This window comes from Macaca fascicularis, chromosome 3 (assembly GCF_037993035.2).
Source record: "Macaca fascicularis isolate 582-1 chromosome 3, T2T-MFA8v1.1".
In the NCBI taxonomy this organism is placed as follows: Eukaryota; Metazoa; Chordata; class Mammalia; order Primates; family Cercopithecidae; genus Macaca; species Macaca fascicularis.
Window position 1 is genome coordinate 35,916,847 of NC_088377.1, and position 14,601 is coordinate 35,931,447.

The following is a 14,601-nucleotide window of genomic DNA, read 5'->3' on the forward strand; positions in this document are numbered from 1 at the left end:
GCTGTCTTGCCTTCCCTAGCTTAAGGGATCTTTTCACCTCAGCCTCCCCAGTAGCTGGGGTGTGTGACACCACACCAGGCTAATTTTGATATTGCAGAGATGGGATTTTGCTGTGTTGCCCAGGCTGGTCTTGAACTCCTAGGCTAACGCAATCCTCCTGCCTCAGCCTCCCAAAGTGCTGGGATTACAGGCATTAAGCGACTGCACCTGGCCCCATCACCTGCTTTCTGAGGATGCTGTACTCTGTAATAGAGTTGTCTCTAACAACCTTTTTTTTTTTTTTTGAGATGGAGTCTCACTTTGTCACCCAGGCTAGAGTGCAGTGGCACGATCTCAGCTCACTGCAACCTGTGCTTACCAGGTTCAGGTGATTCTCCTGCCTCAGCCTCTCAAGTAGCTGGGATTACAGGGGTGTGACACCCAGCTAATTTTTGCATTTTTTAGTACAGATGGGGTTTCACCATTTTGGCCAGGCTGGTCTTGAACTCCTGACTTCAGGTGATCCGCCTACCTCGGTTTCCCAGAGTGCTGGGATTACGGACTTGAGCCACTGCACCCAGCCATAAACTATCTTAACTTCAGTATCCTCTGTGATTCGCCCTGAATTCTTTCCTGGACAAGATCCAAGAACCTGCTCTTGGGGTCTGGGACAAGACCCCTTTTCTGGGGACAGTAGAGGTTCCAGAAAGGACAAAGGACAGGAGCTCACATAAAAAATAATCCCCTCCCAGGTCTGTGGGGAACACACATGAAGTAGCTTAAGTAAAAGAGCCTAGCTTTTGGTAGGTGCTCAATCTGTTGTAGGTATTATCCATTATTTAGTTTTATTCCCATGATTCACTGGGTGGTCCCTAAAAATCATCACCTTCTCTTGCCTCCGGTCTCACTGTTTAGATGAGAACACTCTCCATGTGCCGGAAGTCAGCTTCACCTTCCCCAGAGCCATGTGGCAAAGCAGTACAAGCCCAAGCAGGGTGCCCCTCCTGCCCTGGGACATCAGAGGTCAGTGTCTGTCTCCTCCCACCCCTGTGTGATCCTGTAGCTCCCATGCTGCTGGCTTCTGGGATTCTCAAGCTCTTCTCAATTCTCTCCATGGGGAGGAGTTAGGGGAGGGATAACAATACATGTGCACATCAGCTCCCTCACCACCAGGGCCTCCATCTGTCAAGGGAGGGATAACAGTACACGTGCACATCAGCTCCCCACCACCAGGGCCTCCATCTGTCAGGGGAGGGATACCAGTACACATGCACGTCAGCTCCCCACCACCAGGGCCCTTATCTGTCAGGGGAGGGATAGCAGTACCAGTGCACATCAGCTCCCCACCACCAGGGCCTCCATCTGTCAGGGAAGGGATAGCAGTACACGTGCACATCAGCTCCCCACCACCAGGGCCCCCATCTATCAGGGGAGGGATAGCAGTACATGTGCACATCAGCTCCCCACCACCAGGGCCCCCATCTGTGAGGGGAGGGATAGCAGTACATGTGCACATCAGCTCCCCACCACCAGGGCCCTTATCTGTCAAGGGAGGGATAGCAGTACATGTGCACATCAGCTCCCCCACCACCAGGGCCCTTATCTGTCAGGGGAGGGATAGCAGTACACGTGCACATCAGCTCCCCACCACCAGGGCCTCCATCTGTCAGGGGAGGGATAGCAGTACAGGTACACATCAGCTCCCCACCACCAGGGCCCCCATCTGTCAGGGGAGGGATAGCAGTACACGTACACATCAGCTCCCCACCACCAGGGCCCCCATCTGTCAAGGGAGGGATAGCAGTACACGTGCACATCAGCTCCCCACCACCAGGGCCCCCATCTGTCAGGGAAGGGATAGCAGTACACATACACATCAGCTCCCCACCACTAGGGCCCTTATCTGTCAAGGGAGGGATAGCAGTACCAGTGCACATCAGCTCCCCACCACCAGCACAGCACTTCACAGTTCTGCATCTCAAGACTCAATAGGCACATGTGGCCAGTGGCTACTGCAGTGGACAGCAAAGCTCTGGAACATGGCCAGTCCTGGGCATTAACTTTAATTAACTAATTAATTAAATTGATTTTTGAGACAGTCTCACTCCATCACTCAAGCTGGAGTGCAGTGGCGCAATCTCGGCTCACTGCAACCTCTGCCTCCTGGGTTGAAGTGATTCTCATGCCTCAGCTTCCTGAGTAGCTGGGATTATAGGCATGCACTACCACACTCGGCTAATTTTTGTATTTTTAGAAGAGACAGGGTTACTCAGGCTGGTCTTGAACGCCTGACCTCAGGTGATCCACCTGCCTTGGCCTCCTGAAGTGCTGGGATTACAGGCATGAGACACTGCACCTGGCCTGGTCTTGGGCATTAACCTTAAAAATGAAAACATGACCGGGCGCGATGGCTCATGCCTGTAATCCCAGCACTTTGGGAGGCCGAGGTGGGCAGACCACCTGAGGTCAGGAGTTGAAGACCAGTCTGGCCAACATGGTGAAACCCCATCTCTACTAAAATACAAAAATTAGCCAGGCATAGTGGCGTGTGCCTGTAATCCCAGCTACTCGGGAGGTTGAGGCAGGAGAATCGCTTGAGCCTGGGAGGCAGAGGTTGCAGTGAGCCGAGATTGTGCCACTGCATTCCAGCCTGGGTGACAGAGCTAGACTCTGTCTCAAAAAATAAAATAAAATAAAACACAATGTTGTCAGTGTGGTAGAGCTGTTATCCTTCCTCTTTTTCATCTCCTCTTGCCTTTTTGATTTTTTAAAATTATTTTTATTTTTGTTTTTAGAGACAGGGTCACTGTGCTGCCCAGGCTGGAGTGCAGTAGTGCAGTCATAACTCTCTACAGCCTGGAACTCCTGGGCCCGAGTGATCCTCCCCACTCAACTTCCTCAGTAGCTGGGACTACAGGTGTGGGACCCCATGCCCAGGTCATTTTATTTATTTATTTAGTTAGTTAGTTTTTGTAAAGGTAGGATCCTACTATGTTGCCCAGGCTGGTCTCAAACTTCTAGCTCAAGCGATCCTGCTGTCTTGGTCTCCCAAAGTGAGGGGATTACAGGCGTGAGCCACTGTGCCCAGCACCCTCTTCTTTTCTTCTTCTTTCTATATCTTGAACCAAGAAGGCCGCTGATGTTTGCTGGGTATTTGCTAAATCCCAGCTACTGTTTAAATCACTTTAAGGTCTGCATTCCCATCATCCTCATCGCAACCTGTGAGGCAGCTGTTCCCTGGATTCCTTTCTGGAGACAGGAAACGCCCTCTGGAATCACTGGCACGATTTTTCACTCCCTGAACCAGCTGACAACCAAATCATCCAGGAAGGATGGGTGTAATTCAATAATAGGCTTCAAAACCCGTGGGAGGACCGGGCGCAGTGGCTCATGCCTATAATCCCAGCACTTTGGGAGGCCAAGGCGGGCAGATCACCTGAGATCAGGAATTCAAGACCAGTCTGGCCAACATGATGAAACTCTGTCTTTACTAAAAATACAAAACTTAGCTGGGTGTGGTGGTGGGTGATTGTAATCTCAGCTATTCAGGAGGCTGAAGCAGGAGAATGACTTGAACCCGAGAGGCAAGATTGTACCACTGCACTCCAGCCTGAGTGACATGAGACTCCATCTGAAAAGAAAAGGACCACTGGGAGGGCTGGGCCCTTGTGTGAAGTCCTTTCTTCTAACCTCAGTTTCTCCTGTTGTACCTTTTTTTTTTTTTTTTTTGAGACGGAGTCTCACTCTGTCGCCCAGGCTGGAGTGCAGTGGCCGGATCTCAGCTCACTGCAAGCTCCGCCTCCTGGGTTCACGCCATTCTCCTGCCTCAGCCTCCCGAGTAGCTGGGACTACAGGCGCCCGCCACCTCGCCTGGCTAGTTTTTTTGTATTTTTTAGTAGAGACGGGGTTTCACCGGGTTAGCCAGGATGATCTTGATCTCCTGACCTCGTGATCCGCCCCCCTCGGCCTCCCAAAGTGCTGGGATTACAGGCTTGAGCCACCGCACCCGGCCTCTCCTGTTGTACCTTTAACCTATTCCCTCATGTTACTGTTTCAGAAAAGGATAAGAACTTCTCATTATTATGCCATTCCTTTAAGGATTCTTGGAAAAAAGTCTCAGAAGTGTTTCCTAGCCACAACCTTGGGCTGGAAGCTTGCAGCCCAGAGCACACTATGCAACAGTCAATGGTGCATGGCCAGGCCCAGTAGCATGTCTTTGGGAAACATGAGGGATGGGAAATGGTCCACAGGGATTCCCCCATCGTGATCACATCTGGCTGGAGTTGCGGAGTGTACCCACCACCTGGGGAAAGTGGCTTTAGGAGGGTCTTGGGGACAGGCCCAGCGTTATAAGAACAGCAGAGGCCAAGTTGGACTGGAAAGGGCGGCCTGGGCTCACGAAGTGAAGTCCCAGAGGGGTCAGACAGTGCCCCAGGGCCCGGGCAGGCTGGAGGAGGAAGGGGCCTGTGTGTGCTGAACTATGCATGTCGGCGGCTCAGGCCAGAGCCAGGGAGTCCACACGAGACAGGGTGCCTGGCCAGAGTACCCCTGCTGGGGCGCTGGCTCCACTTGAGCCTGCCTCGGCCTCAGACTGAAGTCTCTTCACCCCCTCCAGGGTCCAGAGACAGTGGAGACCAACGCCACAGCCCACTGCCCCCTGACCACCCCTACAAGTGCCCAGACAGCAGCACCAAGAAGCCAAGAAGACCAAAATAGATGGCGGTGGTGTCAGGCAGTGCCGGCTGCAGGGAAGACCACAGCACCAGTCCCTGGCACAGGATCTCTTCTTAGCCCTGACGCTGGATGTGTGAGATGGTGGACTCTCTTGGCAGGGACACTTTGGGGGCAGGACCCCCCAGCCCAGCTTCCCACAGCCCTTGTGCCAGAGCCAGTGGCTGCCTCCTTGCAGGAAAAGAGCCATGCATGGAGTGTGGGGGCCCTTCCCAAGGGCCTTTTTGAGGTCACTCTCAATTGTAGAGGCTTTTCCTGGGATGGCTCCATATCGTGGTTTCTGCTCTGGGAGGATGCTGTCTGTGGCGGGGGGACGCTAGGCCATTGCCCAGCCTTGGGGGTCACGCTACAGAAGCTGCTGGGGACAGCCAAGCGGCCACAGGCTACAGGGTCAGGAAGAACGTGTCTCCTACCCCCACAAGCCTGGGCCAGCCTGCAGAGTGGCCCGGGTCCCTTCCCTGTGCCACACAGGCTTCCGTGTAAGTGCACACCAGGGAAAGACTAGAACAGTCTCCCATCCCCATCCCCCACCACCTTCCAGTGTCTCTCCCAGCACTCCAGTGATGCAGAGAGAAAAAGTTGCAAAGGGCTGGACACAGAATAGACTTGCAAGGCACATGGAAACGGACACAAAGGCTGTGTGAACTGGGAAGCTGATGGTCGAGGTTCTAAGTGCATTAGGGCTGTACACTCTTCAGTAATTTTTTCAACATCGCAAAAACAAAAACAAAAACAAAAACCTATAGAAAAACTTTGAGCACCGAATGTGGAGAGGCGTCATCACGTCGTCTGTGATTCCGTACTTGCTCAGCTTTCAGCCCGGAGCCCTCACCCCTTGCTCTCAGGGACCCCTTGTCTGGAGGCTGTGGGGTCAGAGCCATCTCCCTTGCAGCAGGAGACCCCCTTCTGTGTTGGGCTGTGAAGCTGGCAGGAACAAGGAGGGGAACAGGGATGAGCTCTGTGGACTTTGGGTAGAGGCAGCGGCGTGGTCCCCCGGCCTGAGTGGGGAGTGGCTTTTGGCCCCGTGCGTGCCCGTCCCGTGGTGGGCACCCTATGCATGTTGTACAAACTGCAGAGCCGGATGTCACAGCTGCATCCCTGCTGTCTGGGAAGACAGGCTGGGGGCTTTCTTGAAGCTGTGTTGTCCTTCCGGGGTCTCCTGAGGAGTGGGGCTGGGGCAGGTTCTTTATCTCTGGGGTTGTGCTCCCTGCTTTGCTGCAGAGCTGCTGGGGGCACCATGGATGCCCATCTCCTGCTCTGCGGGGAAAGCTGGGGGTGGGTTTGATTATTTTCTTTTTTCTTTTTTTTGAGATGGAGTCTCACTCTGTCGCCCAGGCTGGAGTGCAGTGGTGCGATCTCAGGTCACTGCAATATCCACTTCTTGGGTTCAAACGATTCTCCTGTCTCAGCCTCCTGAGTAGCTGGGACCTCAGGCACATGCCACCATGCCAGCAAAGTTTTTGTAGTTTTGGTAGAGATGGGGTTTTGCCATGTTGCCCAGGCTGATCTTGAACTCCTGAGCTCAAGTGATCCTCCTGCTTTGGTCTCCTAAAGTGCTGGGATTACAGGCATGAACCATTGCGCCCGGCAGGGTTCAGTTTTCCTACACAGCCCCAGATCTCTGTTCCGAAGCCAGCCTGGGACTCAGGTCCCTTAGGTCTGGTGGGCCGAGACCCTGACGCTCAGACCCCACTTACAGGGGTGGGAGAAGACTTTAATAGGTTTATGTTGGCTGATGTGCTGGGTCACGCCTGTAATCCCAGCACTTTGGGAGGCCAAAGCAGGACAATGGTTTGAGTCCAGCAGTTTGAGACCAGCCTGGGCAACATAGTAAAACCCGTCTCTACCAACGATTTAAAAATTAGCCAGGCATAGTCCCAGCGACTCAGGAGGCTGAGGTGGGAGGATCACTTGAGCCCAGCAGGTGGAGGTTGCAGTGAGCAGAGATTGCATCACTGCACTCCAGCCAGGGTGACAGAGCAAGACTCTGTCTCAAAAAAAAAAAAAAAAAAAAAAAAAAAAAGTTCACGGACAAACCTTTTAAAATCTTTTTAATTTTAAAGACTATATGTTCATTGTTCATTGCATTGTATATTAAAAATATATAATGAGGCCAGGCGTGGTGGCTCACACCTGTAATCCCAGCACTTTGGGAGGCCGAGGCGGGTGGCTCACGACGTCAGGAGACCGAGACCATCCTGGATGACACAGTGAAACCCCGTCTCCACTAAAAATACAAAAACTGAGCCAGGCGTGGTGGCGGGCGCCTGTAGTCCCAGCTACTCAGGAGGCTGAGGCAGGAGAATGGCCTGAGCCTGGGAGGCGGAGCTTGCAGTGAGCTGAGATCACGCCATTGCACTCCAGCCTGGGCGACAGAGTGAGACTCCGTCTCAAAAAAAAAAAGAAAAAAGATATATATATATATACACACACACACACACACACACACACACACATATATATGTATATTACCATCAGGCACTTAAGTTCATCAATAATATATTTTAAATGAGGCTAAACTTAAAAAATGAGTTTCTTCCTTTTTTGCTTTTTGCTTATTTATTTTGACTGCTACATTTTCCTTTATTTCGCTTGTAAGGAAAACCAATCAACTAAGTTGTCCCAAAACTGTTAGTGTTCACCGATCAAGAAGGAAACGAGCTCGGAAGACAAACTTTTCACTTCCTCTCAAACATATATTGCAAGTATCACGAAAAATTGTAACAACACATGCAACACGGGCTGGTTTTCAACATACAGAGAGCCAAGCAAGAAGAGTGAGTGCCGCAGATCTACAGAGGTCAGACTGGGAGCACTGCTCCAGGAAGTCTGAAGCTACCCACGCCGCTCTTTCCTCCCACAGTCCAGGCTCATCACTTCTTCCTGTTCCAAGGGGACTCATCCATATGCAGAAATCCAGGCTGCTCCATATATATTAATACTTGCCCAGCTGTGTTTCACGAGGCATCTCCACAAGCCAATCCCAGACTCAGATTCCGTACAGGAAGTTCCCGTTGCTGTCAAAGAACTCTCGGCCCCTCTGCGCTACTTGGCTGCTGAAGTTACCTGGTTCCTCTGCCTCCAACTCCTCCAGCTTCTGCTCACTTGGCAACGCAGCATCGCCGGTTCTTCTGGTGCTCCCAGCATCACTGGAGAACTTCTGCAGCTCTCGCTGATGACCTAGGGGTGCAGCAACAGGCACACCCTCTCCTCCAGGTCCTGGATTTCTTTATTTCTTCCCTTCCATCTCCTTGGTGTATTTGTCCTGTGAGGGTCTGACTCTATCACTTTCTTTTTTTTTTGAGATGGAGTCTGGCTCTGTCGCCCAGGCTGGAGCGCTGTGGCACGGTCTCCGCTCACTGCAAGCTCCGCCTCCCGGGTTCACGCCATTCTCCTGCCTCAGCCTCCTGAGTAGCTGGGACTATAGGCGCCCACCACCACGCCCGGCTAATTTTTTGTATTTTTAGTAGAGATGGGGTTTCACCGTGTTAGCCAGGATGGTCTTGATCTCCTGACCTCGTGATCTGCCCACCTCGGCCTCCCAAAGTGCTGGGATTACAGGCGTGAGCCACCGCGCCCAGCCAACTCTGTAACTTTCAAAGCTGTGCTGTGATTAGGGTCTTTGGATGAGGCTTCATGCCTGGGCATAAGCAAAGAGCCTGATACAGAGTGGCCTGCAGGGAGCGGCTTTGACATATTTCCAGAGCCCGGGAGCTGCTGGAGCGAATAGGCAAGCCCAGCTTTCTTAAGGACTTTTTGATCCTGCTTCAGTGTCTGCTCCAATGTGGGTACAAACTTGCCATTTAAAACTCTTTGGATCACATCAGTGCTGACATCAAAGCCTTCAGCCAACCTGGGAACTGGTCAGGACTCTGGAAATTCCTCATATAAATATCGGATCTGCTCCACGGCTTCCCAGGATTCTGGGTGGGGCACCAGGTGCCTCCATTTGCCTCTGAATTTTCTGGAATCGGATTGTTTTTTTCTGTCGTTTCAGGGTGCCGGGGCAGAAGCCATGCATGGAAGCAGAATGGATTTTGAAGAGCCTCAGGTTAAATCATGGAGGGCCCAGCCCTCTTCTCTTTGATGGCAAGGGCAACCTGTCCTTATGCCAGCTTAGAGCTGCTCTGTACACCCAGAAAGCTAACACCTAGAACTCTCCTAAGCATGCCAAACTCTCTAAACTGATGATGAAATACGTCACTAGTGAAGGGACCAGTGGTCCCAGGGGATCTGAATACCTGACGCTGTGCCCCTGACAACGGGTAAGAAGGAATAACAGCGGCAGGATGCCCAGCACCAAGGGGGCATGGCCTGGGGTGCCAGGGCATGAGGCCCTGCTTCAAGCTGAGGGCCCAGGGAGAACCTCTCCACCTCCTACAGCTCCCATTCCAATGGCTCCCAGTCAGAATGGGGGTCTGGCTCCCAGCCGATAGGGCCTAAGCCCGCCACCCCCTGGGTCGTGAACCCACAGCAAGTGAAGGCAGCGTGAACACACCTGCCCAGCAAGAGACTCAGGGTAACTGCATGTCAATGCAAACCAGCCTTCAGCAGTCTGCTACCCTTTTTTGATTTTTTGTTTTTGTGTTTGAGACAGAGTCTCCCTCTGTTGCCCAGGCTGGAGTGCAATCTCAGCTCACTGCAGCCTCTACCTCTCAGGTTCAAGCGATTCTCCTGCCTCAGCCTCCAGAGTAGCTGGGATTACAGGCACTCACTACCACACCTGGCTAAGTTTTTGTATTTTTAGTAGAGATGGAGTTTCACCATGGTGGCCAGGCTGGTCTTGAACTCCTAACCTCAAGTGATTCACCTGCCTCAGCCTCCCAAAGTGCTGAGATTACAGGCATGAGCCACCATACCTGGCCAAAAAATGAGTTTCTTTAAAGAAAAAAATTAACCCCAGAATAGTCCAGGCAGTACTGGGATAAAGTAACCACTGTGGGTGTGATTTGGGGTGCCTGAACTGCGGGGCACATGGCCTCCCCTGCACCTCTTAGGGGCTGAGTTTGGTTGCCAATAACAGAAAACCCCCACAACAGTGGCTTAAACAAGATAGGGCTTATTTTTCTCTCATGCAGCAACAAGTCTGAGGGTGGCGCTGTGTAATGTCCTCCCCAAGGTTGTCAGGGACCCAGGCTCCTCTGGGATTCTCTGTCTTGCCCTCTGCATTGGTCAGTGTTCTCCAGGGAAACAGAACCAATAGGCTGGATGGATGGACGGATAGATCGATAGATGGCTAGATCGACAGGTTGATAGGTGGACAGATAAAGAGATGGTAGATGGGGTGGGAGATGACTTCAAGAGGTTCATGTTGGCTGGTGCGGTGGCTCACGCCTGTAATCCCAGCACTTTGGGAGGCTGAGGCAGGTGGATCACTTGTACCTGGGAGGCGGAGGTTGCAGTGAACCAAGATTGTGCCACTGCACTCCAGCCTGTCCACAGAGCGAGACTCTGTCTCTACATAAATAAATAAATAAATAAATAAATAAATAAATAAGCATCATCTGTTGCCACTATCAATACAACCAGGGTTCTGGTAATGAGGAAGGATGGGAGAATGGGTGTTGGGTGAGCACGCAGAAGTCTCAGCCACCTTCCTTGTGTCATGGATGGCAAAGCTGAGGCCCAGAGAGGGATGCAATATTCTGGCTCAAATGCTGCTCACAGCTTCTGAAAAATCAGGATGTGTGGCCCCCTCATGCTGCATCACCTTCCCCAGTCTCCTCCCAGGTTCCCATCCCCCGGCTCCTAGCAGAGCCGAGCAGACCACAGGACCTTTCACAAATGCCCAGGGCACTCTGCCAGCTGCCTTCAAGTTTCCCAGCCCTGCTGTGCCGATGCCTTTGCTTAGCCTGTCCCTTTCTGTCCTCTGCTCATGCCTGGAAGACCTCACAACTCCAACTGACCGTGACCCTATCTGTCCTGTGGGAGAAGGTCCTCTCTGTTCTGGGCCTCTGCAGGGATGTGACCTCATCCCTAAAATAGGAGCGATGGCTGGGAGTGTGGCTCACGCCTGTAATCCCAACGTCTTGGGAGGCTGAGGCGGGAGGCCTTCAGTCTTTTTGTTGTTGTTGTTGTTGTTGTTGTTGTTGTTGTTTTTGAGACAGGGTCTCATTCTGTCACCTGGGCCAGAGTGCAGTAGTGCAATTATGGCTAACAGCATCCTTGACCTCCTGGACTCAAGCAATCCTCCCACCTCAGCCTCCTGAGTGGCTGGGGCTACAGGTGTTCTACCACACCTGGCTAATTGTTTCATTTTTATTTTTGTAGAGATAAGGTCTCACTCTATCCCCCAGGCTGGAGGGCAGTGGCATGATCATAGCTCACCCACTTCAGCCTCCCAAGTGGCTGGGCCTACCGTCACGCACCACCACATCTGGCTTTTTTTTTTTTTTTTTTGAGACAGAGTTTTGCTTTTATCAGGCTGGAGTGCAATGGCATGATCTCAGCTCACTGCAACCTCTGCCTCCTGGATTCAAGCTATTCTCTTGCCTCAGCCTCCTGAGTAGCTGGAATTACAGGCATGCGCCACCATGCCCAGCTAAGTTTTGTATTTTTAGTATAGGTAGGGTTTCACCGTGTTGGCCAGGTTGGTCTCGAACTCCTGACCTCAGGTGATCCACCCACCTCAGCCTCCCAAAGTGCTCCCAAAGCATGAGCCACTGCACCGGCTTTTTTTTTTTTTTTTTTTTTTTTAAAGAAACAGGGTCTCTCCCTATAGTCCAGGCTGGAGTGCAGTGGTGCAATCATAGCTCACTGCAGCCTCCAACTCTTGGACTTATGGGATCCTCCACCTCAGTCTTCTGAGAAGCTGGGACTACAGGCATGCAGCAACATGTCCAGCTTTTATATATATATATATATATATACACACACACACACACATACACACACACGCACACACACACACACATACACACACATATATACACACACACACACATACACATACACACACACACAATCACACATACACACACATACACACACGCACATACACACACACACACGCACGTACACACACACATACACACACACACAAACCTGGGCAACAAAGTGAGACCCTACCCCTACAAATTTTTTTTTTTTTGAGACGAAGTCTCGCTCTGTCGCCCAGGCTGGAGTGCAGTGGCCGGATCTCAGCTCACTGCAAGCTCCGCCTCCCGGGTTCACGCCATTCTCCTGGCTCAGCCTCCCGAGTAGCTGGGACTACAGGCGCCCGCCACCTCGCCCGGCTGTTTTTTTTTTTGTATTTTTAGTAGAGACGGGGTTTCACCGTGTTAGCCAGGATGGTCTCGATCTCCTGACTTCGTGATCCACCCGTCTCAGCCTCCCAAAGTGCTGGGATTACAGGCTTGAGCCACCGCGCCCAGCCCAAATTTTTGTTTTAATTTAAAAATACATTAGCTGGGCTGGGCACAGTGGCTCATGCCTGTAATCCCAGCACTTTGGGAGGCAGGAGTCCCCACGCCATGCAGGGTGTGGAGCCAACAGCAGCTTGTACAGCTGGCAGTGGCTGAGGGCAGGAACTTCAGGCTCTGGTTGGCTGCCTGAGGCCTTTTGCCTGCACCACAGTGGGCCCAGAAGAGCCAGATTTTACAGCCTCTGGGGCAACCCTCACTCCAAAGGCCGGGAGGCAGTAGATTAAAAAATAGCCAAGCCAGGCGTGGTGGCTCATGCCTGTAATCTCAGCGCTTTGGGAGGCTGAGGCAAGCGGATCACCTGAGGTCAGGAGTTTGAGACCAGCCTGGCCAACATGGTGAAAACTCACCTCTACTAAAGATACAAAAATTAGCCGGATGTGATGGTGGGCACCTGTCATTCCAGCTACTCAGGAGGCTGAGGCATGAAAATAGCTTGAACCCAGGAGGTGGAGGTTGCAGTGAGCTGAGATCATACCACCGTACTCCAGTCTGGGCAACAGAGCAAGACTCAGTCAAAAAACAAAACAAAACAAAACAAAAACAAACAAAAAAACCCCAAAACAAACAACAACAAAACCCAGCCAGGAGTATTTGGAGCTCTGGCGGGACCATTCCAAGGGGGTGATCCACACAGTCTCCCGTAGCCCCAGCAGTCCCCTGCTCCCTAGCCGCACCCTGCACTGGCTTTTCACCGCGCCACTCCCACATGGAGCTTCCCCAGTAAACTATCTCTGAGTCTGCTTTTGGGGAGCCCAGGCTGAGAGAGGAGGTCTTCGAGGAGGACCCTCTGTTCCAGGGGAGGCAGCCTGGTGCCTCCAGGGGACACTAAGAGCTTTAAGTACCTCCAAGAGGTCACATTGTGTGCAGAAATTTATGCTGAGTTTCGCAGTCTGGGTAGAAACAGCACTTCCAGTTTTCCTTCCCCCACATGCTTAGAATTGTCTTGGGCTACTGCTCAGAAATGTGGGTGGAGGATTACCCAGGTGCCGAGGCAAGAGACTGAAGGCACACACTGTTTCAGTATAATACAGAAAATAGTTACAATAAGAATAATCATAATACAAATTAGGTATAGAGATGATCAGGGACAATTATCAATCATTATTATAAACATTATTGGCCGGGCGCGGTGGCTCAAGCCTGTAATCCCAGCACTTTGGGAGGCCGAGACGGGCGGATCACGAGGTCAGGAGATCGAGACCATCCTGGCTAACACGGTGAAACCCCGTCTCTGCTAAAAATACAAAACAATTAGCCCGGCGTGGTGGCGGGCGTCTGTAGTCCCAGCTACTCGGGAGGCTGAGGCAGGAGAATGGCGTAAATTCGGGAGGCGGAGCTTGCAGTGAGCTGAGATCCGGCCACTGCACTCCAGTCTGGGTGACAGAGCGAGACTCCGTCTCAAAAAAATAAATTAAAAAAATAAATAAATAAACATTAATCATTCACTTTTAATATGACTCTTTGTTGCATTACTGATATAACCTAGGAATAACTGGCGGGTATAGGGTCAGGTGCTGAAGGGACATGGTGAGAAGTGACTTAGAAGGCAAGAGGTGAGCCCTCTGTCACACCCGCATAAGGGCCGCTTGAGGGCTCCTTGGTCAAGCGGTAACGCCAGTGTCTGGGAAGGCCCCCGTTACTTAGCAGACCTCAAAAGGGAGTCTCCTTTCCTTGCAGGAGTCAGGGAACACTCTGCTCCACCAGCTTCTTGTGGAAGGCTGGATATTATCCAGGCCTCCCCACAGTCATCCAGAGGCCTAAACCCCTCCCTGTGGTGCTGTGCTTCAATGGTCACGCTCCTTGTCCACTTTCATGTTCCTCCCGTACTCCTGGTTCCTCTTTGAAGTTCATAGTAGATAGCGGTAGAAGAAATAGTGAAAGTCTTAAAGTCTTTGATCTTTTTGATAAATGCAGAGAAGAAAACGCTGATAGATGCTGCCTTCCCTCTCTGCTTTGGCTACCTAAAAGGGAAGGGCCCCCTGTCCCATGATCACGTGATTTGCCTGACCTTATCAATCACTTGGACAACTCACCCTCCTTACCCTGCCCCCTTGTCTTGTATGCAGTAAGTATCAGCGCGCCCAGACATTCGGGGCCACTACCTGTCTCCGCATCTTGGTGGTGGTGGTCCCCTGGGCCCAGCTGTTTTCTCTTCATCTCTTTGTCTTGTGTCTTTATTTCTTATGATCTCTCATCTCTGCACACAGGGAGAACACCCGCTAAGCCTCGTAGGGCTGGACCTTACACAGAAGGAAACGTATCATTAGAAAGAATCAGGTGGAATGTCTCTGTGTTTTCCCAAATGAAAAAGGAAGATGAGTCAGAAGCATATTATTATTATTACTACTTTTTGAGACCGAGTCTCACTCTGTTGCCCAGGTTGGAGTGTAGTGGCATGATCTCAGCTCACTGCAACCTCTGCCTCCTGGGTTCAAGTGATTCTCCTGCCTCAGCCTCCCGAGTAGCT

General features: G+C 51.7%; 1 pseudogene; it reads right to left on the bottom strand.

Annotated features, from left to right (window-relative positions):
- Window positions 1-7,385: 7,385 nt before the first annotated feature.
- Window positions 7,386-8,659, bottom strand: LOC102121087 (neugrin-like; annotated as a pseudogene).
- Between the last annotated feature and the right edge of the window lie 5,942 nt (window positions 8,660-14,601).